General features: G+C 47.9%; 1 long non-coding RNA gene across 1 annotated transcript in view; it reads right to left on the bottom strand.

Moving 5' to 3' along the window:
- Window positions 1-20421, bottom strand: part of LOC125119758 (uncharacterized) — a 91863-nt gene extending 71442 nt beyond the window's left edge. Inside the window, exons 1-2 of the long non-coding RNA XR_007133161.1 lie at window positions 20225-20421; window positions 9864-9917 (exon numbers count right to left, since the gene is read on the bottom strand). This is a non-coding gene — a long non-coding RNA (uncharacterized LOC125119758). The remainder of the gene's footprint in view (window positions 1-9863; window positions 9918-20224) is intronic.
- Between the last annotated feature and the right edge of the window lie 4403 nt (window positions 20422-24824).

Consider the following 24824-nt stretch of genomic DNA (forward strand, 5'->3'; position numbering starts at 1 on the left):
GTTTGCAGGCAGTTTCAATTGAGAAAAACCAACTCTTGCAAACCGGTCTTACAAATGAACCATCCTGGGCATCTGCCTAGACCCTGGGTGGAGTAAGGAGGAGGCGGCCAGTTAAGCTGCTGAATGAATGAAGGAACGAGAGGGCCTCAGAGATATGATGGGCAAGCCTGATGGAAGGGCAGGTCAAAGGAGAAAGAACTGGCAAGCAAAAAGGGGTGGGTCTAGAACAGGAAAGAAGACAAAGGAGGGGGTAAACAGGCTTCTAGGGCCCCCCCTTTGCTGCCTGCACATCAGCCTCATGAAGGCCTGGCTAACCTGGAGCCCTGCAGCCCCACCATCTTTTGCTGCAATTTTTTTTTTTTTTTTTTTGCCATGCCTGTGGCATGCAGAAGTTCCCTGTCCAGGAACTGAAGCAGCACCACAGCAGTGATAATGCCAGATCCTTAACCACTAGGCCACCAGGGAGCTCCTCTGCTCTGAGTATTTGATGGCCCCACAGGAAGGACAGAGCTTCCTGGTGGAGGCAGAGGCAATAATAAACCCCCTGGGTCCTCTCACGCAGTAGCCATGCCTACATCTGGGAACCAGCTGTGCCTTCCCGCCTCAACACCACCCTTTCCATCCAAGTGCCACTTGTCTATTCCAATCAAAGCCCAGATCATAAGAGCTCCAGGTCTCACATGGCTAACGTCCGGAGCTAGCACCACAGTGGGTTCCTACAGGCACCTGGCCTGGCCTCCATCTACCTATGCTCCTCCCAGACCCTCAGCCTACTACCAACTTCAACCAGTGGTTTTCTCTCGGCAGAAGAACTTTCTGGAGAGGGTTCAATGCTCAATAGTGCCAGGTGCTGGCATTGGCCACCTCCACCATCTGGGAGACAGGCAGACCCATTTTACAGATGAGGAAATAAGGTTCAGAGAAAGCAGCTTACCCAAGTCCACACAGCCACTTGAGGAAGAAGCAGTCCTTGAGCCCACGATTCCAAAACCAGGGCTCTTTCCAACAATAACAACTGCTTATGTCATATCATTCATGTCCTATCAGTCATCATTTGCTTGCACCACAAGATGAACCAGGAACAAAAAGTCAGAGCAAGGAACAAACTGGAAGGCTTGAGACAGCGATCCTCACAGTGTCAAGTCAAAGGAGAAAAGAGACCACTTATTTGTCTGCACTTTCTGTCCTTCAGGGTGGGGCTACTTCCATCCTCAGTTTACAGGTGAGGAGCATGAGGCTCAAAGAGGCTAAGGAATTTGCCCCAAGTTTCATCACAGCAGCCTTGTCTGCATCCAGAAGACACACTCATTCGCCTCCCTACCCATCTCGCCGGGCTTCACACAGCATGGCCGGGGACCCGGCTGCTGTGCTCTTTGCTGAGAAGACACCAGAGGGACAGACCTTGAGGAGCCAGCAGCGTTGAGGAGGGAGGGTAGACTGAAGTAGGAGGTAGATGGGCCCCTGGGCTGAGAACAGCTGGGACTTGTTAAGCCGAGTAAATTGGGCCTTGTTTCTCTTTGATATGTCAAGGGAAAAGTTAATGGCAGGTGCTGAGCTCTGCGGGAGTAGAAAGATGACCACTTCAATCACGCCTGGGGTCAAGGAGAGCTCCCCAGTTACACATGCGCAGTAAGACTCCTAGGGGTCAGAAAGGGAGGGGGTGCCAGGCCCTAATAAGTCCTGATACCATCCCAGCATCCTTTGCTCTGGAATCCATCTTTGCCAAATATGCGCATGCGTATTGGGGAGGGTCCTGTGCCATTCAGGTGTGAGAAATACAACAAGACAATTGGCCAAAGGAAAACAAAGACCAGGAAGAACTGTGCTAAATAAGTGCCATAAATCACCTCTCTGGTGGCTCCTCACTGAGGAGGATGCCCGCACCCACGCTCCTCTTTAGAGTGTGTATTACTTCTTTGCTTCTGTCTTAGATAGACTGCTTCTCTGTGTGCTCTCCCACATGGTGTACTGTGCTTCCAACAATAAACTTTATACCTGCTTTCACAGTCTTTGCCTCCTTGATACATTCTTGCTTTCAACAAGGGACAAGAACCAGGGCAATTCTACTCTTAGCCTCTAGTTAGTCTAGTGGCTAGGACTCCTGGTTTTCAACCAGGCTGCCCAGGTTCAATTCCTAAGGAGAAAATTTAGCTCTCGCTCCAAGCCATCACTCACTACTGTCTCTCCTAAATCAGAACAATGTCACCTCCTGCAGGAAAGTTCCCGGACTCTCCTAGCCCAGGCTAGGACACAGTTACACACTCTCCTTGTCCCTCATGCCTTCCCTTCATGGCCTGAATCACAGGCCTCGTGAGGTGTCAGTGGGGTTCTCTGTTTGAAGTCTCTGTCCCTTTTCTAGAGTGTGCAGGGCCCAGGGCCTCCTGGACACAGAGATGCCCGTAAACACTTTGCTCAGTGGACAAGTGCACGGATGGATGGACGGGTGGATGATAGATAAGCGGGCAGTAAGGTGGGAGGTCAGAGAACTGAGAGAGGGTAGTGCAAACACAGAAACCGGGGCAAAGGGTAAGAGAGAAAGTCCCCCCACATATGTGGGTGGGGGAAACCAGCCAAGCGGCAGCCCGTATCTCTAGCAGTTTACTGGAAAGAGACAAGCCTGGGGCCACATGGAAAGAACAGTCAGGCGACCAGAGTCAATTTCCACTTGCTGACAACCTTGCTCAGGGTCCTGACCCCCCTGACCTCAGCTGTTTCTACTGTAGCCCAAGAGGGTGGGATTCACCTCACCAAAGTTCAAGGTCGCTTCTGTTTCCAAAACCCTATGACTAGGCCCAGCAGCAGCTCTCAGGACTTCCTCCCTCAGACCAAAAGCCCCGGCCCCCAGGAGCCCTGAATCCCTGCCGGGGCTGACCCTGAAGTGGCCATGTGGTTACAGAAACCTATGATTTTCCCCTAAATCACCCCAAGCCCACTTGGGGCTGCCAGGCCCAGCTGTGTCTTACAGCCACAAAGCCTGGCTGTGCTGAACCTTGGCTCTGGGACTTTGGGCAAGTCACTGTGAGCCTCAGCGGTAATCGGTGTCAAGGGGGGCGGGGGGTCCCTATCTATGACTCAGGACAGAAGTTATGCCCCACCTCCCTTCCCCCACCCTCACCCCCAAGAACCCTGAATGAGGTTTACACAAGAACTTAGGCTCAGTGAAGCTCTAGGCCGCAAGGTCAGATGTTAGCCAGGAGAACGCTGTCTTTGAGCTGTCCTCCCCTTCCCCGGCCCCAGCCCCTCTTGCTCCCATAAATGCCCCGTGTCCTAGAAGCCCCATCTTTTCCAACGATCCTGGTGTCAGTGACGGTGGCTCCCATGTTCCTTCTTTCCCTGGCGTGTCAATGGAGAGAAATGCTCTGAAAGCCAAATCCAGGCTCTGTAAGGGGGAGTTTCCTGCAGCAATGAAGGGAGCTGGCAGGACAGGAAGCCATTCATTCAGAAACCTTCATTCAGCTGCCCACTCAGCCTAGTCCTGAGAAAGGTCTGGGCCCAAACAGCACCTGACGCTGGGGAGGCAGCGGCTCCAGCAGACCAGGAAGGGAAGGAGGACTTGGGGAGGGGAGCAGCTCCTCAGATGCCAGCATTTGAAACTTAGTGGGGTGGGGGCTGCCCTGGGTGGTAGAAACAGCAGAGCTAAGATGCCAGAACATTCTCAGGGCTCCTCTCATCTGCCCCTCTCTGCAGACAGCACCTCCTGGTGGAGGGGGTGGATAAGAGTCAGCCCCAGGCGCCCCCACTCTTAACTGCACATAAGGCACTCAGCAGCTGTTCCCCAGGTCACGGTGGTGGGTCTTGTGACTGTGGCAGAAGTGAGCTGCCCGGCAGGGTTCATCTATGGGGACGTCTGAGGGCTGGGGTGGAGAACTTGACCTGGCAAAGCAGGAGATAGTGGGTCCCAGGCTGAGCAACTAATCTGTTCCCTGTGGATAGATAACTTCAAGGTAAAAGCTTTATCTTGCTTGGATAAAAGATAGCAGCCATCTATTTCTCATTCCTGAGGTCAAGGAGACCTCTGGAACTACCCTGTGCAGAAAGGTTCCTCGGGGTCAGAGAAGGGAGGGGCATCAGACCATAGCATTTCCGGTCAACTTCCCAGAAACTCTTGGGCTAAAACCCATCCTGAGGGCAGCGCCCTGAGTCAGGCCAAAGCCAGACGAAGCAAGATGATTGGTCAGAGGAAGCCCGGAAGGACCGCCCCATAAAGCGATTTAAAGGACCTCCAAAGGACTTGTTGCTCCTTTCCTCTCTTGCTGTTTCTCTCCCCCTCCCTCCCACTGCTGCCGGTGCCTGTGTTTTCTCCACACCTGTCTTCTCTCTCTTCTCTCTTTAAACAAACACTTCATTGCCTCGCGACCCTAGTCTCTTTGCAGAATTCTTTCTCCAAAGGGACAAAGTGCTAGGGACCTACATCAAGTGGTTAGGGTTCAGCGTTCTCACCGGACAGCCGCCTGAAAAGACAGGCAACACCACTCTGGGAGTTCCTGGATTAACATGTCTCCATTAGGAAGGCTCAGATTTGGGAACCAAATTCAAGCTCTCTGCTACCTGGCTGCAGAACAATCCCATTCCTAGTAAAATGTCAGCCCCTTCACTTTCCAGCTCCCAGATTCTCCCCCAAAGCCCCACAGGGCCCCCAGCTCTGACCCAGGCAGGGTCTCTCCCCAAGAAGGGGCTGTTGGAGCCACATGTACAACCTGAGTCTGTTCAGAACTCTAACTGCCTTGGGATGCCAAGGACAGAGCTCTGGAGGTAGGTTATCCACTGCTGTTTGGGCAGACAGAGCAAAGCTGAGTGTCAGGCCTCTAGGCAGGGCCCGCCCATGGCGCAGGCACAGCATACACACGTTGAGAAAACTGCCTCTGCAGGCTCTAGGAGGTGGATGTGAACAGAGGGGCAGGAGGACTGGTATTTACTGAGCATGAGTCAGGCACAGTAAACAGGTATCTCATTTACTCACAATGGCCTGAGGAGGAAGGTATTAGCATCTCCAATTTACTACTGAAGAAGTAAGGTTCAGAAAGGTTAAAGGACGCACCAAAGCCACACAGCTAGAAATTGGTTTGACCTCAGAGCTCTTGGAGAAGGGAGGGAGAGCTGAGGTTAGAGTGGGTGGTGCCTGGTAGAGTGACTTCCAGCTTGCCCCGCCCCCAGCCTTGTGCTGACCCCTCCCACCCAGAGCTCGCACATAGTCTCACCCCTCCCACCCCACATGACTTCAGGGTGCAGAACATAGCAAGGCGCTTGGCAGGTTTGAATTCCATCCGCCCCCCACCCCCAGAGGCAAGGGAGGGGGAATCAGGCCCTTCGAGACCCCCTCCCCAACCCCTCCCTCACCTCCCCCGCAATTTGCTGCAGCCTCTGCCTCCCAGCTTCAGCATCAAAGATTCATCAAAGCTGAGGCCCAGCAAAATGTGTGCTTCACATCTCTAAATGTGCTTCTTCCCAATGAAATATTCAGTGGAAAATGCAGAGTGTTAACAGGGAAACAGGTTCAGAAAGGGAAGAGGGAGGAAAGGAAAAGAAAAGAGAGCAACCTCTGAGTTGTGGTTCCACTGAGTCCACCCATATTTACTGAGCATCTGCCTCAAGTGGGACCCTGAACCAGGCACAAAGGTGGGGCTGCGGGATACAGTCGCCCAGGCTGTGCACTGCACAGCTCCAGAGACAACAGAAGTGGTTCTGCAGAGGAAGCAGGCTGGCTCCTATCCAGAGTGTGGGAGTCAGGATGCCTGGCTTCTTCTCTGCCACTCATTAGTCATCTAACATTCTCAAGCTTTAGATTTCTCATGTCCAAACAAGCGGTTACAGTACTCACTCCTCTCATCTCCCAGTGTTCAGAGGAAGATGTGCGCTCTGTAAACTGTTGCAATAAAGAGAGAGAAAGCAGATAGATCACTCATCCTACAGAAAAGCCCAAACAATGGATTCAGGAATAAAGAGGAAGAAGGGACCGCTTCCAGCTGGGGAGACTGGAGGAGGTAACATTTGATTCAGGCTGTAAATGAGGAGTTTTTTAGGCAAGCCAGTGGGATACCCAAGCAGCCACCACAGGGCCAGGCAAAGGGACAGTGTGGGCAAAGCCTGAAGATAGGAATGAACAGAAGAGGATGTCTGATTTAGCCTAGGAGGATCTGGTGCCGGGAGTGGGGAGGGGTTGGGCGTGGATTTAGTCTACATTAAGACAGCAAAAGACCCCAGGAGTGGGTGGGAGGGCAGAAGAGGTCCCAAAGTGTGGTGAGGTGTCAGGAGCCTGTTCACCTCTGCCCCACACAGGTTTTGTCACATTAGATGAGTCAGAGCCCCCCTCAAGCCTCAGTTTCCTCATCCGCAAAATGAGGATTTCAGACAAAGTGATCTACGAGTTCCTCTTGTGGCTGATTTGGTCTGTACTTCTTGTTCTGTTGACCATGGGGCGTCACAGGAAGCTTAGATTGACAAGACTTGCCCAGGGCTTCCCCTTTCCCCAGAGGGCCCCCACATCTCTACCCCACACCCTTATTTCAAAACACTCTCATGGGGCCTTCCTAGAGCGATGCTACACCTTCCTCCTCAATGGAGACCAGGCTTAGCACAACTCCCACTTCCACCCTGCAGACAAGCCAGCAGCCCCCATGTCTAGAGTGACCCCTTCACCATCCTGGTATCACTGGCTCAGACACGGCAACCCCCAGGATGAGCAGCTGTGCCCCACACTCCACCCTACCCCCTGCACACCAGCATCCCCAGTCAGATGGAACCTAAAGATAAGTCTCCATCCCCTAGTCAAGTGTGAGAACCTCTGCAAAAACCAAAGCAAAGCCTATGAAATGGTAAGTCCCCGACAGCTGACACCTGGACAGGGCTAGTGGGCCTCCTGCTGCTGGGACAAAGCCCGCCCCTCCCCCATGAGAAGTCTGATGCTTTTTCAGCTCAGCTGGTGGGGCAACACGGAGAAGCAGTGGCTTGTGGCTTGGGCTTTGGGGTCAGTGGTGTGAGTTGAGATTCTCAGCTCCATTCCTTGGTAGCCGGATGATTTTGACCTTTAACGACTTCTGTACCTTTTCTAAATCTCCATTTGCTCCCCCCCGCCCCCGTAAAATGGGAATAATATCTCCCTTCTAGGGTTATTGGGAAGATGAAATATAACTAGGTTTTTAAAGTACCCTACCCAGCTGCCTTAAGGCCCTGAACACAAGGGTTCAACAGATGGTAGAATTTGCTGGTGGGGTGCCCTTGGACCAAGTGGAGGTTTTGCAGCAAACCAAGATGAATCCTTTGAGGTGTTACTGGCTGGCTGGGCCCAAAGTTGCATTGCTAGGTGTTTGGCTCCACAGCTCCCTCTTCCTGCCGAGTGAGGTCACTACCGGGGCCACGCAGCCCAGAGACTTGAGCACCCTCTAGTGCCTGCACCTCTCCTCTCCTGGCACCCCAGCCTAGTACCCACAACTCTCTGAAGACTGCCTGCATAGCAGCAGGTGGCCCTTTGGACACAGAAAGACACAGCAGCCCAACTGCAACATCTCTCAGCTCCTCAAGCGTATAGTCCCCCCCCAAAATTAAAAGAAATCAAGTTTCTACCATTACCATATGTCAGTTATGTTAGAAACTATTAAGAAACAAAATAAATGATTTTTTTTTTAAAGAAAACCATAATAAGGATGGAGGGCGGGGAAAATTAGGGTGGAAAAAGAAGAAAAGGTCTGTTTTCCACAAGCTGCATTGCAGGGATTAAGTGAAGTGAAGACCAGGGAAATTTAGACAAATTTAGGCTTTGTCTAAAAACTGGGTTGACAGAAGAAAGTCCAGCTGGGAAGGGGAACTTCAAGCCATGGAGGGATAGCAGCCTGGTGGGCCTGTGTGTGAGCAGAGAGGATCTCAGACAAGAACATACTTCATCCAGCCCCCTGCTCTCAGGGTGGGCAGCCAACCACCCCAGTGACAAGTGGCTGGCTTTGTCACTTGGCTGCAGCTGGCTCAGGGCCTTCCCTTTAGTGATGTCATCAAGTGCCTTTAAACTCAAGGTTTTAGAGAAACCCCCAAATGCTCAGGTGAGAAAGACTGAGTGTTTCCTGAAATGAGGACAGACAGACGCAACCCTGCCTAAGCATTCTGACAACTAACCCAAACACCTCCATTCTCCAGATTTCTGGGGTCCCCTTTCCTTAAATAACCCCATGCTTCCATCTGCTGTGGCTGATGGAGGGAGGACAGTGTTTCCTGGGATCCCCCTCCAAGGATTTCTGAGCCTCTCCATGCATTTAATGCAAATATGTTCCTAAGACGCTATGGTTGCTCCTGCCTTGACTTCCCCACCGCCCTGCTCCAGGCACAGCTCCACTACAGGGTCACTGCCTACCATCTGATGATTTGTTTCTCCAGGCCAGTGCACCCACCACCCCCTCACTGTGTCATCTCAGTTCTGGACACAAGCCACTGTCTCCACCCCTTATTTCAGCTAAGACTGAGCTGGTATTTTAACACAATTTTACTGAAGGCTTAGGAGTAAGATATGTACAACATGGAGATTAATGACGCCTGCTACCAGAAGTTGCTAGTCTTAAAGCTCACAGTCAAAAACCTACACTGACTGCCCAGCTCCTAGCAGGACTCCACGTGGAGGGGAACAGCCCTGTCTCCTGGAGCCCTGGAAATCTCCAGGAATCTGTACACCTTGCAGTCCACTCCTTGCGGCCTCAGGGAGAGGGGAAGATCCTCAGTGCAAGGCCCATGTCCTTTTCCACCCCAGGACATCCCTTTCCTTCTGGGGAGATCCCATGTCCCACGGATATGGTCTAAACAGCAGGGCCCAGATGTGACAATCGAAACGATTCCCGATTTTAGTGTCCTGTTTGGTGAGGAACATATAGCAGCAGCTCACGCCCAGTTCCCTGAACCTGATCTGCAGAGAAGGGGGAATGCAGCTTCCACCCCTTGTTTGGCTCCATATATCTTGGGAGAAAAATGTAAGATAAAAGGATACAAACAACACTGTTTGTGCAAGAATATTGTAAATCCAGGTATTGGGCGGGGCAGTGGGGTATAGATTAGGATCCTAACTCCATGGTCCTAGACTCTCCTAACATACCAGATACATTTTAAACAAAATCCTGAACATCTCAGGCTGCAGACTCTGCTTCTGGTGCACTTCATCTGTGTTTCATAGATTCCCCAAGAAAAATGGACAGGTCCTGTTGCCCTGACTGAAAGGCCCCAATAAAGAGGTGACTCCCAGAACTGCCTAAGAGGACGAATTCTCATCTCCACCCTGATGGCTTCAAACGCTTACAGGCCCCCAGAGGAATTTTCCAGCTCCAACTTTATTTTAATATCCAAGCTCTACCAGGTATCCCACAAAATACATGGAGAATAGAGAAGCCCTTCATCAAATGTAGGGAGGGAGCAAATTCTTTTGTTCATCATCATCTGGCTCCTTTCAATCCAAGATTCTCCTGTGGATTCCATTCTATCTATTATCTATCTATCTATCTATCTATCTATCTATCTATCTATCTATTTATCTATCACCTATCTGTCTATCTATCTATCTAGCTACCTAACTACTTACTTACCTATTACCTCAGGTCAGCCTTTGCTGAAATGGCCATGTTTTGCCTTAAAGAATTCCCAAGTCTGGTGTGCGTTTGCTCAGGGGTTAGTCTTTAAATTCTAGGTCTCACCCTGCCGATTCCTACAGCACTCATCTGCTCTTTTCCTGTCACCTCCACAGACTTTAGCTAACACCCTGAACTAGGATGATTTGCTTTCTTTCAAAGTGTACCTTTGGCAAAATGTCTGCTTCTTCCTCTTTACTTACATCGCTTTATTCAATTCAGAATTGTTCATTTTTAAAAATTTGAAAATTACGGAAACTAAATACTCACCAGAAGAGAAAAACATCACTCTTAACTCCTTGCCATAATTATTTTCAGGGTTTTCTACAACAACAAACAGAAAAAAAAAAAAAAAACTTGTATAGTTTTTATTTTTAAAAATATACATATGTTCACTCTAAAGAACTTAAGCAAGGCAGAAAGGTTCAAAATCAAAGTTAACTATCACCCAGAAATAACCATTATTAACTTTAGGTAAACATCATTGCCGGTAACTTTCTCTATATTCATATGAAGAGAAAGCCAACTAATTGGATACATATGTAGAAAGAAAGTCAGAAATACTTTAATAAAAATGGGATAATACCACACATGCTATTTTCATAAAAAGTACCAAATTTAATTTTACATGAATTTATCAGCAGAAAAAGAAGCCGAAGTGAAACAGAAGGAATTGTTGAACTTCAAACAAATGTGCTTGACCACAAAAAAATTTTTTTTTAAGATTCCTGTAAGGTTAACTAAAGAGATTAGGGAAAAAAAGCATTATATATTATAATAAATATTTTCTTAAATTTCATGTTTGTATTATAAACAATATCAACTGATCCCCCACTCTGTGTAAAGACACTAGTACTTTCATACCTCCTTGTATTTTCCTATTTTTATTATGTTATTTTCATAAGGTTTATGATTTTGTGTTTGATAACCATAACTCCCACAGTTGTTGGAAATTTTATTTTTAAATACATTTTATTAAACGATCAGTCTCGCTTGATTCCTGAATTCTTTGCTTTTATTCTTAACTTAATTGGCTGGATTTCCTTATCAAGTGGAGCCTCACTAAAGGCTCACAGAGGAAGTACTCAGACGTTCTCTTACATGTGAGAAGGCCTGTCTGCCTGGTCTTTGTACTTAAACAAGAGCATGCCTGTGCATTATATCCTTAGGTGACACAGTCTCTCCCAGAGATTTGGAGACATTATTTTTTTGGTCTTCTGGGAATGGGTAATTACTATGGAGAAAGCCCACGGTCAGCCTTATATCCTTCTGCCAAGGCCCCCCCGCATCCTCACCACCTCGCCAACCCTTACAGGTGATTTGATTTTGCTCTCCAGATACCCAAAGATACTGTTCTCTTTATCCCGGAAGTTCAAGAGCCTACTCAAGCCGTGTTCAGAAATGAGTATTTATAATCACATCTTGGAACACCGTATGGTCTTTTGATCTACAGGATCATTCCTTTCTTCATTTCTGGGACATTGTCTGGTCCATCTCTGGTACATCCTCTTTATCCTTTGTTGGCTTCTTGAATTCAGGCCACACCTGTTATGCTCATATTGGAGCATCTCCATCTCAGCTGATATCTAGTAACTCCTCTCTAATTGCTGAAATCTCTTTTTCTTCTACCCCCACCAAGCCTGTTCTCTGTGTCAGTCACTTCTGTTTTATCTGTGTTCAGCTGTGTCGATTCCTTCCTGGCTCTTTCTAACTTTAGTGTTCATGAAGATTTGTGTCCTCCGTTTACATTTTTAGCTTTGCATCTCTATTCCATTCTGTTATTCTCTCTTGTCACTTAGAATGTATGGATTTATGAAGCTATATATGCAGCAGCAGTGGAGAGCCTCCTTCTATTTCAGGAACATCTTTTCTTCTAGGTTGGGTACTTTCCTCTCTCAGCTATAGCATGTTTGTGTGGTTGCCATGTGTCTTCTGTTTATCTCCCTTTGTTTGAATAGCTCTGGACTTCTTGTTTGCACTAATGTAGTGAGGGTGCTTCTCGGCACTTTTTGCCACGCCTGAAAACAGTTGGTTTGGTCTCCTGACTGAGGCCTGGGTAAAGCATTTCTGGGCCCTGTTCTTCATCCTGAGAGATGGGGAAGGGATTGGGATGCGGAGGAGTTGAACTCAGGCAGTACACACTCAGAGCAATTGGATTCTGCTTTCTCTTCCAAAGTTGTTACATGACCTGGCCCAGGGTTTTCTCCACCTGCTTTAAAAATGTACTCCATCACCGTGGAGAAGAGCCTGACCTGAGGGTCTCCCCTTGAAGCCTTCATTTCTGCTGGGGGGCAGCTCCCTCTCTGCTATCCTCCGTTTCACCTCTCCTGAAGCCTTCCCACTATTCACAAGATGGAAGAGGAAAAAGACAAGGAAACTCAGTCATTTTGCATCTCTCCAGGTTGGGGGGTCTTCTTTGAAAACAAACCTAGATTTTTACCTACTGAAAGAGGAGCCTTGCTGTGCTGTCTCTCTCCATCCCACTCCAGAATCCTGTTTTCTTTTCTTAGCCATCACTGTTAATATTCACGGGACTGGGGCATGCCTTTCCTCCTGTGGTTGCTGTCAATGATTGCCTGCTTGCTGGAGTTTACAATTTTTAATTCATTTTTTTAAGCATTGCTGGAGGGAACTTCTGAGGTTTGGCTTCCATTTCACATATTCCCCAATCCCTCTAAGGGTTTTTGTAGCTTTTTCAGTTTTAATAATAATCATCATAATTAACACGCATTAAGTGTCTGTCATGTTCTAGACCTTAGTTCAAGCCCTTTGGTATTCACTGCCTCACCAAATTCTCCCAATAGTACTTTAAGGAAAGTATTACTACTACTACTACTACTACTACTACTACTACTACTACTACTACTACTACTATTATTATCATTATTATATTTTGCCTTTTTTTTAGGGCCGCACCTGTGGCAAATGGAGGTTCCCAGGCTAGGGGTCGAATCGCCTATGCCAGAGTCACAGCAACTTGGGATCTGAGCCGCATCTGCGACCTACACCACAGTTCATGGCAACGCCGGATCCTTAACCCACTGAGCGGGGCCAGGGATCGAACCTGCCACCTCATGTTTCCTGGTCAGATTCGTTTCTGCTACACCACAACGGGAACTCCAAGGAAAGGATTATTAATTACTAGTAAAGATGAGAAAACTTTAAAAGTTTAAACAGTTCCCCCAAAGTCATCAACTAGTAGGGAAAGCCTGGACTAGGTATTAGCCAGCTGAGAGGTGAAGAGAAACACCTTTATCTTGATCTCTCTATGCCTACACTGGGATGCCAAGAGACATCGTGGCTAGACTGGGCTTTATGGAAAGAAAAGAACAATCTGCAGGCTGATTAGAACTTGAAATAACCCCTACCTTCTTCCTGAGTGACAGGAGAGCCTATGATTTCTTGACACTTCCTGTGTCACTTTAGAATGTCCCCTGGGATACAGTAGCTGGAGGGTCATTGCATTATGCCTGGCTTCAGGCTGTAAATGTGTCTCCTACTTCTTAGTTTTCCAGATGAAATTTGGAAGCTTAGAGGCACAGTGATAGCCCAGCTTTGACCTGAGAGCAATTCCAAGATCTAGAAGAGAGACTGGAAATCCAAAAGTCTATACCTGAAGTTAAACCCCAGTGGCTCTACATCAACCCAGAGTCACCCAGACTATTCCATGAAAACGAGTCTTGGGTGGGAACGAGCACTTCCTTTCACAGGCTGCAATTCAACTGAAGGGGCCCTTCTAACTGTAAAAACCTTCCCGATATTCATCTAAAAAATTCCTGGGAATCGTGCTTTCTGGCATGTTTGATTTTATATTAAAATCTTCCAGGAGAATTAACCTTCCAGGAAAATACGCTCTGTTTGTTCTGTGGTTTGCTGCCCTGGAACTCTCCCTCTTATGGGGGTGGGGGGAGTGGAGGAATAAGTGTCCCCCTCCCCAACCATCTCAGCAGCTATGGGTCTTTACAGTCTCAATTCAAGACAGGAAAAACTAACTGTCTTAGTCAACTTATGGAAGTGAAGAGGGGAGGGCCTCTTGCCTGAAAGATCTGCCTCTCTTGTCTCATCAGTCCCAGCCCACTGCCTGGACACACCAGCCAGCAGACAGATAGGGGAGGCTGCCTTTTCTAAATGCATCTCCCTCCATCACCTCAGAGCAACCAGGGTTTTCACCTGACTCCTGAGAGATGTTCGCCAAGGAGTCAATGAAAACCAGCTGCTAGGCAGGGTGAGGGGACCCAGACACAGGACCCCCCCCCCAGGGTCTTCCCCGTTACGCATAATTTGGCCCCCAATCCCTCCAGAATCCAGGAGTTCCCCCAACACCCTCCGGCCCTAAGTCCTTAAGTCACTTCCATTTACAGAACTGCAGTAATGTGCTACACCAAGTGAGGTACTTCGAATTCATTACCTTTCATCTCAGCAACCCTGCAAAATACATGGTCTTGTGCCCATTTTGCTAGTAGAAAACTTAGGGGAAGAGCCTTGCTTTCAGCCGCACAGTCAGTAAGGGACGCAGTGAGATTCAAACGAAGTCTGACCCTCCCCAGTGGGGACCCTGCACCTGAGGTGCAGAGGTGTGGGTCCTTACCTCCTGGGGCTCTGGGCAGCGGGCAGTGTGAAGTACACTAAAGTCCCCCTGCACTCCTGCTCTGAGAAGGGTCACACGTGTGCACCTCCCTCCCCTTTCCTTTAGGGTCAGTTTTTTGCCATGAGAACCTCTGGTCTTCATGCAAATAGACTTCTAGTGGCCTGGACGCCCCACACACCCCCAATCTGCAGGCTGACCCTCTTTCTGTGGCGTGGCCCAGGACGGATGGGGACTCACTGGGCAGCAGGGTGCTTTCCCATGAGTAAGTTCTTGCCCGTGCCCTGTAGGGGTTCCTCTGTCCTCTTGCCATCATTCTGGACTCCTAATAACCCCTTTACATCACTGAAAACTGAGCTGGTGCTATAAAAACTGCAGATAAGTGACAGAGCCTACACCGCAGGGTTGCAGAGAAACACACACACACACACACGCACACGCACATGCACATGCACACTCACATGCATGCATGCACACACACTATGAGAAGTTGATCAGCCCTAGGGGTATCAATTGGCATTCTGTGCTAAGAGCCATGTGCACGATACAGGGAAAGAGAAACAGAAGAGGGACAGAAGACTCAGGATGGAGGCTAATCAGGGAAGGCCACCAGGAGGAGGCAAAATTAGAATTGAGCATGAGGAGTTCCGTGTCTTACATTGCAGTGAAAAATCAAAGGGTAACAGGGCAAGCCAGGTGCAGAGTTACGAAGATGCCAAAAGCTGCATCTTAGAGGAGGGGGAGAGAAGGTGATGCCAGGCAAGGAGAGGTCAGGCTGGCACCCAGGGCTGCTGTTCCACTTCTCTGTGTGCCCTGCTTCTCCTCACCTCCTGCCCGACACCAGCCACTGAGGAAGAGGTGACTGTTTCCTCTTCCTTATGGCAGAGGTAGAGATGTGTGACAGAGGTGTATGGTAATTCTACGTTTAACTCCCATTCCCTGGGAACAGTCGTCGATAGATGCAGGAGAGGGCTCCCAGACTCATAAGGGTACTCCAGTGTTGACACCGCTTCCCCAAGCTGTGCCAATCAGGCTCTACCCCCCACCCCCAGTAGATTTAAAAAGGAGATACAAAGAGGTCAGGGGATGGTCAGGAACAGAGGGAAGGCTGACCAGCTGAAGGCTGCAGGGCACAGGAGCAGCCTGGGTCCTGCTCTCCTCAAAGCAACTGGCCTTTGACTTCTGGCATACCCCAGCAGTCTTCCAGTGAAGTTTCTCATTTTCCTTGAGTCCACTAAAATTGGTTTCTGTTCTTTGCAATAAAAATAACCACAGTTGATACAGAAGGGAAGGCGGGCAATTTTCTCATTGAGCACCCACGCGCGTCAGGAAAATTTCCCATGTCATCTCTCTTCAGCCTCCCAATGAGCACGTGGGGTAGGTATTATTATTCCTATTTTACAGGTGAAAAAACAGGCTGAGCTCCCAAGGCCAGGCGTAACGTGCCCAGGTGCAGCCTAGGAAGGAGTGGGGTTGACAACCAGGTTTGTCTGACTCCAAAGGCTCTTCCCATTCTTCCATTCTTCCCCGTGTCTCCCACATGCATAACCCCAGGCCTGAGATGATATTATCTTGAAGTTAAACCCAGTTCCCTTTGAAGAAACCAATACCATTTTCTAATTATTATTTTGGGGGTAAAATACGCATACAATTTCTCATTATTGGTATGGAGCGCATTCACAATGTTGTGCGACCATCATCACTACCTAGTTGCAGGATATTTTCATCACCCCAAAAGGAAACCCTGTACCCATTAAGCAGTCACTCTCCATTTCCCCTTCCCCGACCGCAACCTGGTAACCTCTCATCTACTTGCCATCTCTATGGAATTGCTGACTCTGGACTTTTCATATAAATGGAATCATACAACATGTGGCCTTTTGCATCTGGCCTCTTTCACAAAGAATAATGTTTTTGAGGTTTATCCACATTGTGGCATATTTCATTACTCCATTCCTTTCCATGGCTAAATAATATTTCATTGCCTAGATATACCACATGTATATTTATTCACTGGATGGTGGACATTTGGACTGTCTCCACCTGTTGGCTATTGTGAATAATGCTTCTCTGAATTCATGTATAGGTTTTATTTGAACATCTGTTTTCCATTAGGGTATATCCTAGGAGTGGAATTGCTGGGTCCCATGGCAATTCTATGTTTAACTTAATGAGAAACCAATATAGTTTTATGTCTTTCTTCTCTTAAAAATTTCCACAGCTTTCTTCCCAACGTCAAGACACCATCGCAAAGGACAAAGAAAAGCAATGTTCGGAGACAAGAAAGAAACTCCTTATAAAATTCTCAAAAACAATCATTTCTACAACTGGTCGAAGGTTTACCACGGGCAGGCGCAACTCAGCATTTTATGCAAATTTCTCAAGTGCCCAGGACCTACAGGAGAAGAGAAAACAGTGTCACCCTACCCTGGGACCTGGGAGGGGCTGGGAGGGTGTTCTGGCCAGGAACACACAGCATCAAAATTCATCTGGGGAGTTCCCGTCGTGGCGCAGTGGTTAACGAATCCGACTAGGAACCATGAGGTTGCGGGTTCGGTCCCTGCCCTTGCTCAGTGGGTTAACGATCTGGCATTGCCGTGAGCTGTGCTGTAGGTTGCAGACGCGGCTCGGATCCTGCGTTGCTGTGGCTCTGGCGTAGGCCGGTGGCTACAGCTCCGGTTGGACCCCTAGCCTGGGAACCTCCATATGCCGCGGGAGCGGCCCAAGAAATAGCAAAAAGACCAAAAAAAAAAAAAATTTCATCTGGGTCCTCACTACCCCAGCAGAGTGGGAGTGGGAGAAGGTTGTGGGTAATTGCACATTTGCATTTCAATTCCCAAATACAAGTTAAACCCAAAATTGTCATCAAAGAAGAGATGACGATGAGGATCAAAGTGATTCCACACTCCTGGAAAAGAAGAGATTAAAGAAAGTGAATTGAACACAATTTTAAAGAGGTTTTAAAAGGTGTTAATGCAGGCTAATGCAGTTAATGAAAGTTTTTAAAAAAAAAAAGTGCTGCTCAATTAGCATTTTCAGCTAGGAGAAGAAGAGCTTTTTGCACCTTCCCTTATATCAAAGCTTGAATTCTTCCTCTTATGAAAAGACAGCCTCAATTATTTTAAAAGGAAGAAGAGATTAAAAATAGATTTATGATAATTGCTTCATCCATAATAGTAACAATTTACTTCTCTGCTCCCAAACTCAGCCTCATAACATATGGTATATCTGGCTGCCCCAGCTGTCTTTGAATGAGCACCGTGAGAGGGTGAAGGTGAGCTTTATAGAACCAATGATTAAATTCAAGGGTCCAACTTTCAGCTGGACTCTCCTCTTGACATAATGGAAAGAAGAACGACCACAGACGTACCCAGAAAGTCCTGAGTATGATCTTTTATCCAGGTTCCATTGCTGAATATCAGTGTAAATGTATGTAAGAAACAAGAACCAAGCAATCAGCCCTCCAGCATCACATGGTCAGGGAGTCTGCAAGGTGGTTTCTGGGGGAAGGCAAGGGCAGTGATGACGTGAATGGTCTCCCGGCAGTTTCTCCCTAGACAGAATGGTCTGAGAAGTACAAGGCAGCAGCGTGTACTAGGTAGGTGTTTTCTTCCTGGGAGGGAGAGGCAGGGGCATGGAGGAAAGGCCAACCAGGAGTACCAGGTGTTTATGGTTGGAGCCTCATGCCGGTAACCAAGGGCAGTGGGACCGGCAGTTGGAGCCCTTGGTCAGGGAGGTGGCAGGAGGCAGAGGCTGGACCTTACATACAGTGGTGTCAGAGGGGCACAAGAGCAGAGTCCCAGTGTTACTGAAAGTGGTGCTTCACTGCTCTAAAGCCAGTTAAAGAGGCAAGGGTGGTGGAAAGGAAAGTTTGCTTTATTTCAAAGACTGACAACCGGAGGTGTGGGGGGAGGTCGGGAAAGACTCCTGTCCAAAGGCCATTTCCCTTCACTGATTGATAATCAGTAGGCAGGAGTTTTTATAGGCAGAGGGAGGGGGCTATATGCAAAGAGCACAACCGGTTCTGACAGTCCTCTTGAAATTGGCCATGGGGTGATCTGATCTTGATTGTTGTAAGTACAATTAGTCTTCAGCTCCAGGGTCCATTTGTTTCCTTTTTTTTGGAGTCCAGTTCTTAGAACTGTGGCCACTTAGGTCATGGCTACAGTCTAGCCATCAGGTAGTTAACTTCTTCCATTTGGTGGGGGTTTCAGTGACTACAAAACAGCTCAAAGGATATGGCTCGGAATATTATCTATAGCCCTTGAGGAGGAACTAAATGTCCTTGACTTTATTTAATGACTAAACTATTATTATTTTGTCCTATTCCATTGCTTTTTTTGTTTGTTTTTGCATTTTTTTTACTTCTCTGATTAAACTTATTCTTTGACTAAAGTCTTTCCACAGACAAAAGGCAAATATATGGTTAGAAGCAAAACAACAGCTTTCCATCAGAATTCTTTAAATTTCTTACAAATATTTCTCTCTGAGATGCCTCAGGGGCCCTCTGGAAAACTCAGAGTTAGCTAGATAAAGAAACTTAGAATCTGTTATCAAAAGCAGCTCAATATTCCAGGAAAACTTTGTTCTCTTAACAGAGAGAAAAAAAATTTAGTCTTGTATTAGTTTACTATTAATAACAAAGTTCATTTACCTAATTAAATCCAATCTAATCTGAATTAGTGCTGACAACATACAAAATTCTTTTCTTTCTCTCTCTCTTTTGGCCTTACCTGCAGCATGCAGAAGTTCCTGGGCCAGGGATCAAACCCGAGCCACATTGATGACAATGCTGGATCCTTAACACACTGAGCTACCAGGGAATCCCCCAAATTCTTTCCTCAAAGCTCTTTTTTTACAAACCATCTCTCATTTTCTGTACTTATATTAATTTGTCCCATTTTTCCCATTCAGAAACAACCAACTGTAGGACAAAATTATCATTTTTTTCCTCAGCAAAAATATCTACTTTCTTTATACTTTCTCCCACCAATAACACGCATCCTACTTGCTTTACATACTGAAATGCTTCCCTTATCATTTTTACATATTATAATTTTTAACCCTTGAAAAGCTTAACAAGACCAAGAAACAAGTAACTGAACTGTTGTACCAGCATTTTCTGATTGCCAAACTTAAGAACAAAATATGCATTTTAATAGCATAATTTATCTTTAATGTGGTACAAAATAAACCCAAGCCCTCCTTCCTCCTTTCCCCTGCTTGCCTTGAAGTTTTACTAATTAACCCAAGGCTCAAATTTCAGGCAAAGTGGACTGTGTCTGTATTTCAAGGACATGATAAGAATTAACTTCCAGCTTTCTCTTAGGCACATTTTTATTTTCTCAGAGTCAGAATTCTGAATAAAGTATTTTATCAAGCTAGATTTCTCTAACTGCATATGCAAAAAGAACCAGTTCTGGAGTTTCAAAAGAATTTCATCCTAACCAATTTTTTCCAGCATCTAAAGAATACTTTTGCCAGTATTAAAACAAAAAAAAAATCAGAGTTCTATTTAATGGATGCAAACCTGACTAGTATTTATGAGGATGGGGTTTGATCCCTGGCCTCACTCAGTGGGTTAAGGATCCTGTGCTGCTGTGAGCTGTAGGTCACAGAAGCGGCTCGGATCTAGTGTTGCTGTGGCTGTGGCATAGGCCAGCAGCTATAGCTCTGATTTGACCCCTAGCCCGGGAACTTCCATATGCAGAGGGTGCAGCCCTAAAAAGGGGGAAAAAAAATCACCTTTTTTTTCTTCAGTCATAGTTCGACAGCTGGAATTTTTCTAATGAATTGAACTTTAATTTCGCATTTTACAAAAGGCAACAGAACACCAGTCACACCAGTTGATTACACACTCACACACCAGAAGTCAGAACTGTCACAAATCCTCTGAGAGGACGACAGAAACAGAGTCCCAAACAAACACTTCCCCAACATAAACAGTCCTCAACAATGACACACGGCAGAACCAGGTGGCAAAATGCCCAAACAGCACTTCATGTTCAAAAGAGAAGTTTGCTTAGGTGCACACAGATGGACTTACTCGGTCTCGGGGCTCATCAGCTCCTCCAGGTGCATCTTTCTGCTCCACCAAGGGAAACTGTAAGTTGCAGCAAGGCAGAAACAGGGAAGATCCCTGAAACAAATAGTTTTGGTAGCTACTAGGAATGTGCCCCCAAATCTCCTTCTTGGGTTCAACCAGCCACGAGCGGCTGGGTCATTGCAAGCACCCTGCACTCTGTCATGGCCGATGGCTCTACTCAGGAAAACCCAGGGGTGCCAGGTGTCACGAGACCACACCCACCCCACCCAGTGCCCCACAGTTGGGCACCCAAACTGTTTACTAGGGGGAAGGCCCATGGGCCCCACTCCATTTCACCAGCAGACAGCAACACCAGGGGCAGGTAGGTGCTGAGATCCCAGGAGACAACACAGAGGAAGTGAAATAGCAGGTGATGAGGCCCCAGGCAGAGTGCCAGTCTCTGCAAGGGGAGCTCCCAGGAGCCAGGCAGACCCTGGTCTCGGAGGAGCTCAGGTACCAAGCAGGTGGCACAGGGAGTGACATGGAGCCCTTCATCATTGTCATCTTCTCTTTCATCATCAACATTACCATCATCATATCATTATCAGAGTAGCTAACACTACCAAGTGCAGCTTCAGTACCAGGCAGTATTCCAAGCCAGGCACTTTACAAATATCTTATTTACTCATCACAGCACACCTATGAGGCCGGTACTATAATTATTCCTATTTTACAAAGGAGAAGCTGAGGCTAAGAAGAATGCAGTGAACAGCCACCTAGTGAGGTGTGAGGTGTGAATTCCGGGCCATTGCTTTTCCCCACTCCAGGCCCCAGGCACAAGGTCAAGGCAAGCCCCAGTTACCATGCAGGGTTCCTTCAAGACCCTACCCAACCCTTCCGACCAAGGACAGGGTAGGTGCTGGACCAGGGGCATGGGGGGAATGAGTGGAGCCAGGCTTCCCTTGTGGAGACAGAGGGTGTGGGGGAAGGTCTTGTGAGTTATCAATGCAGTGCCCTCTTAAGCCTCCTTCGATCTCTGCTCACCCACTCATGGGAACCACCTATGGGCTGGTAGGACGCTAAGATCCCCAGAGCTGCAGGAAGGAAAGCCTCAGACCCTGGTGATATTTTAGCAGAGTTTGCTCAATTCGTGCTTATCGGGCATGTGACCTCAGATAATTCCACACTCAATCATTCATTCAACAAGTCCCTGAATGTCAATAAAACACAGTTTTTAATCCTCAAGAACTCTCAACAGAGAAGGGCAGGGAGACTCTGAAGCAGGGAAGGGTAATATTTATAAAATGGTGTAAAATGGTGGGATAAGTGAGACAGTGGAGGGGGTGTGCACTGGCACAAGGAAAGAGCACCAAACCCTTGGGGGGGGGGGGGCTTTCAAGGAAAGCTTCCTGAAGGAGGCAGTGCTGGGATAAAGTCTACGGCAGGGCTCACAGTGGGATCCTCTGCACCTCGCATAGGCTGCAGATCCAAATAGCTGCTGATGCATTTTCCACTTTGTTAGGCGTGAAGAGCACTTCCATGTCCTAGACTGTCCACAGGGGACCAAGTAAAGGAAGCATAGTAATTCCCATCACAAAGGGCTTTAGGCCTCCTCAGGCATCACAGATTTATTCATTTCCCTGATAAAATGTCCTGGGCTCTGGAAAGAGAGAGGAACAAGTCACCCCAGTACCCTCCCTCATAGGGCTTACAACCCAGTGCTCAGTTGGGTTTTTTTTGTTTGTTTGGGGGGGGGGAGCTCAAGATTTAGGTGAATGATTTTAGGTAGAAAAGAGGAAAAATATCAGAAGTGACTGAATCATGGTGCTGATTGGTCTTGGCCTGTCCTTAAGCACAAGTCAGTCTTTGAAAGCCAGTTAAACGCCACGGCAAATGGCCTTCAGAGCGCTAATTGTTGGAGACACCTGGAGAGGGCAACGGGGGCTATCTTAGGTCAGTGGTTTTCAAAATGGAATCCTCAGACCCGGCCCCAGACCTGCTGAACCAGAAAGCCTGCGAGGGGAGCCCAGCAGTGTGTGCGGTGTGTGGTGGTGATTTTGCTGCATGCTCCAGTTTGGGAAGCACTGAATTAGAGAAAAGCATGCTTCTAACTGGCCCTTGTCTGTGAGGGGTTGGGGGTGGGGTGTCCAGGAGGCACTCAGGAGACCTACGGGAAGGGACAGCCATCCTCCCTTCTGGTCCTGGCCTTCAGGAGTCAAGAATGATGATGGTGATGATAATGGTGGTGCTAAAGATGCAGATGGAGACAATAATAAGATGTCGCTGCTGCTACTGCTTCCCATCTATTGAGCACTTAACTGTCTGCCAAGTGGCATCCATGCACTTCTCATTCATTCCTTACCTATGAGGGTAACATTGTTGTTACACCCCTTCTACAGATGAACAAACCAAGGCATGAAGACATAATGTTTCTTACCCCAGGTGGCACAGCTAGTCAGCTGCAGAGCTGGAATTTATTGCAAAGGTCTGCCTCCCTCCAGAGTCCATAGTGCCATGGACCATCAAGTGATCCCGGTAGGTATCTGCAAAGAAAAAGCAATTGCTCAGTGCAAACACTGTCAGGATTTCCCAAGGATCCACAGGGTGTGAGGTGCAAAGGGCAGGAGCCAGATGAAAAAGAAAACTCTCTTCTGCTCCCCACCCTCAAGGAATTTTCAGCACAAACACTCTGCCTCCCACAAGCAGATGCATCCTTAAGATAACTGACCCTTGTCATTTGCAGATTTACTCTTGCCAGTTTGGGTTGTTTGCTGGCAACCCCTAAATCCCAAAGTCTGCAATCAGTGGCAGTTTCGCTGAGTCACACATTTAACTCCCAGGCCCCTCAAGGCCTGGGAGTGGTGGGGGAGACCACTCAGTGGGTGTGAACAAGAGCCTGGTTCGGGGCCCCTGTTGGCTCCGGTTCCTTGTTCCTGTCTCTTCAGGTGCAAGGGCCCCTGGAACATGATGGAGAGTTTACTTCCTTTTGGGAAATGTCCCAGGAAGGAAGCCCAGAGCTTGTGCTATGGTGATACTCATAACTCTGAGCTTCATGCAGATGTCAGGACACAGCCTCCTGCTGACAGGGTCTGCTGCCTTCTGCTAGTCTTTGCTTAGGACAGTATTAATACATTTGTATTTATGCTCCTCTCCAGCTGCTCCCAGGCATGGAAAGTGGCCATGTATCTCCACCTGTCGCTGCCCCCACTCCCGGCCCTACATTCTCCAGTCCTCACTCATTGCACTGCGGTGAGCATCTCATCCACATCATCGTATGTGCACATATGAGGGTACAAGCCCCTCAAGGGCAGGCCTGGTCCCAACTGTCTCTGTTTCCCCAGCACCTAACACATCAAGGTGTCATGGGAATGTATTTGTGGAATGGATATCTGCAATTACTTAGATAATGGTCTGCAAACGAAAATAATACCAGAATAAAGTCAACCCATTCTAACCTCCCCACCTCTGCCCCTGGTCTGTGGGGTTTGGCAACAGCATAGAGGCTGATTCCCTTTTTAACTTTTATTCCTACACTTGAGGAATTTGAATGAAGAATTTGCCTCTTAAGGCATCCACCCCACCTGCAAATAGAAGTCAGCACAGAGGCCTTCTATGTTGTCATTACAAGCAGCCATCCACGTGATGCCTAAGGCATCAGTGGCTGAAGGAAATCAGTGATCACGTGAGCAGATTCCCATACACTTCCAGCAGTGGGAAATTCCCTTCCATTTTCAGATAATGCTGATGTTGGCACTTTTCCACCTTGTTCTGCTTCTCCCCTCCTCTCATGGGTCCTGGTGAAGCCTCTGCGACCTCAGAGAACCCACGTGGTTCCTCTGCCCACGTGGCTACCCCCCATTTGATGACAACCACTTTCACTGCAGCCACAGTCCTGCGGAATATCATGTTCTTTCTGTTCTTACCAGGGGCACTCGGGCTGGAAATGTTTAGGATGGTGGAGGGAAGACATGTTTATGTTCTTTATTCGTCTCCCAGGTTGGGCTCAAAACCCTCGCTTTATGTCAAGGCCATGTCTCTTTTCAGTTTCGGGTTCCCTGGGGCTAAGGTCTCTGCCTTCCCCTTAATGAAGTTCATATAGCATCCAGGTCTCCATGGGGTCCCGCGCAAAGCTGGCCTCAGGCCCAGGGCACAGGCAAGGAAGCAGAGGAGTATCTCAGGTGGCGGGTGAGATGCCTCCCCCTGCACCATCCAGACTTTGCAAATCACCCAAATAACTCTCTTGATCCAGGAACCATGTCCTTGCTGGGGGAAGGGAGGTTTAAATTGGTAGCTTCCGAACATAACAAGCTCAAGACCAGACAAAGGCTGCGGAACAGCCCCTGTGGGAACCAGTGGTTTTATGAGCCCGTCATATTTACTATTATCCAATGAGTCATCGGCGGCGTGTTTTCATTTTGAGGCTGCTGGACGAATAGGCTCTCATTGGAGCCACTCTTAATCCATTATTTACGCCTGCTCTTTGTCCTCTCCAGCACAGCTTTGCAGACAGGAGCCCCACTCTCTATCCGCCAGCCTCATTGGCCAGCCTAATGCACATCCTTCATTTTGAGCAAAGCCTGTGGCACTTAAAAATAGCAAACTAGGCAAACACTCCGATTAT

The sequence above is a fragment of the Phacochoerus africanus genome, chromosome 2, assembly GCF_016906955.1.
Source record: "Phacochoerus africanus isolate WHEZ1 chromosome 2, ROS_Pafr_v1, whole genome shotgun sequence".
In the NCBI taxonomy this organism is placed as follows: Eukaryota; Metazoa; Chordata; class Mammalia; order Artiodactyla; family Suidae; genus Phacochoerus; species Phacochoerus africanus.